The following is a 2,500-nucleotide window of genomic DNA, read 5'->3' on the forward strand; positions in this document are numbered from 1 at the left end:
AAGGCGTGACACCTCGGTATTTGCAAAGGCCATTTCTGCTTGTGCTTGAGATTGTGTCATGTGCTGGAAAGGCTGTTGTAAGCGGATCAAGTCAAGAGTCAAGAGTCAATTTTTCATGTTCAAATGACCTCGAATAAATTGACACAATTAATAATCAGCAATTTGTTTTTTAATCCTCTTTGGAGAGTTTTTGCCCATAGAGATTTATTTAGGGATGATTTTATGATATGTCAGCTGAATTATTATTAGTAATGATATTGTGCACAAATCTGACCTTACAAAAGACCATACTTTCAGACCCAATGCCCGAACATCCTCAGAACATTCAAGGTCAGCATCGGCGATCCTGTAGAACTACCTACAGCGTCTGCCTCGGGATAAGCATCCTTCCCTGGCACCCGTCCAGACCCCTCTAGACCCCACTAGACCCCTCCAGACCCCACTAGACCCCTCCAGACCCCACTAGACCCCTCCAAACCCCACTAGACCCCTCCAGACCCCACTAGACCCCTCCAGACCCTACTAGACCCCTCCAGACCCCACAAGACCCGTCCAGACCCCACTAGACCCCTCCAGACCCCACCAGACCCGTCCAGACCCCGCAAGATCCGTCCAGACCCCTCCAGACCCCACAAGACCCGTCCAGACCCCACTAGACCCCTCCAGACCCCACCAGACCCGTCCAGACCCCGCAAGATCCGTCCAGACCCCACTAGACCCCTCCAGACCCCTCCAGACCCCACCAGACCCGTCCAGACCCCGCAAGATCCGTCCAGACCCCACTAGACCCGTCCAGACCCCACTAGACCCGTCCAGACCCCACTAGACCCCTCCAGACCCCACTAGACTCCACTAGACCCCTCCAGACCCCACTAGACCCCTCCAGACCCCACTAGACCCTCCAGATCCCACTAGACCCCTCCAGATCCCACTAGACCCCTCCAGACCCCATCAGACCCCACTAGACCCGTCCAGACCGCACCAGACCCGTCCAGACCCCACTAGACCCCGCCACCCCCACCAGACCCGCTTCTAGATCCCTGCTAAATCCCCTCTTCCTGGTTCCTCATACCTGACTCTGTAAGAAACATCTGTGCAAGCGAGATTTCAAATTCTGGGACTACAGCGTTGAAAGCTTGATGAGAATATTTGATGATCATATTATTACCATTGTTGTTATTTAGATAATTATGATTGTTATGATAATCATTGTTGCTGTTATTATTATTATTATTATTAGCATTGTAACTGTTGATATTTTTGCTATTTTCTTCGCCACTATCATCATCCAGACGCCAGTTGAGACGCCAGCCAGGACCCTCTTCCAGACCCCTCGGTAGGGACCCCATCCAGGACCCCCTTCCAGACACCCCCCCCCCAATCGAGACCCTGGCCCAGAACCCCCTCCCAGACACACACACCCACAGTCGAGAACCTAGCCCGGGACCCCCTTCCAGACCCTCCCCATCGAGACCCTGGCCCAGAACCCCCTTGGAGACCCCCCCCCCATCGAGACCCTGGCCCAGAGCCCCCTTGGAGACCCCCCCCCATCGAGACCCTAGCCCGGGACCCCCTTCCAGACCCTCCAATCGAGACCCTGGCCCAGGACCCCCTTCCAGATCCCCCCCCCAATCGAGACCCTGTCCCAGAACCCCCTCCCAGACCCCCCCCCCAATCGAGACCCTGGTCCAGGACCCCCTTGCAGACCCCTCCCCCCGATCGAGACCTTGGCCCGGGACCCCCTTCCAGACCCCCCCCCCGATCGAGACCCTGGCCCAGGACCCCCTTTGCAGACCCCCCCCCCCCCGACCGAGACCCTGCCCCGGGACCCCCTCCCAGCCCGTCCAACCGAGACCCTGACCCAGAACCCCCTTGCAGACCCCCTCCCCCCGATCGAGATCCTGGCCCAGAACCCCCTTGCAGACACCCCCCTCCCCCCACAGTCGAGAACCTAGCCCAGGACCCCCTCCGATCGAGACCCTGGCCCGGGACCCCCTTCCAGACCCTCCAATCGAGACCCTGACCCAGAACCCCCTTGCAGACCCCCTCCCCCCGATCGAGATCCTGGCCCAGAACCCCCTTGCAGACACCCCCCTCCCCCCACAGTCGAGAACCTAACCCAGGACCCCCTTCCAGACCCCCCCCCCCATCGAGACCCTGGCCCGGGACCCCCTTCCAGACCCTCCAATCGAGACCCTGACCCAGAACCCCCTTGCAGACCCCCCCCCCTCAATCGAGACATCTGGGCCAGGACCCCCTTCCAGACCCCCCCCCAATCGAGACCCTGGACGGGACCCCCTTCCAGACCCCCCAATCGAGACCCTGGCCCGGGACCCCCTTCCAGACCCCCCCCCCACAATCGAGAACCTGGCCCGGGACCCCCTTCCAGAGCCCCCCCCCCCAATCGAGACCCTGGCCCGGGACCCCCTTCCAGACCCCACCCCCAATCGAGACCCTGGCCCAGGACCCCCTTCCAGACCCCCCCCCAATCGAGACCCTG

Source organism: Penaeus vannamei, chromosome 5 (assembly GCF_042767895.1).
Source record: "Penaeus vannamei isolate JL-2024 chromosome 5, ASM4276789v1, whole genome shotgun sequence".
Lineage (NCBI taxonomy): Eukaryota > Metazoa > Arthropoda > Malacostraca > Decapoda > Penaeidae > Penaeus > Penaeus vannamei.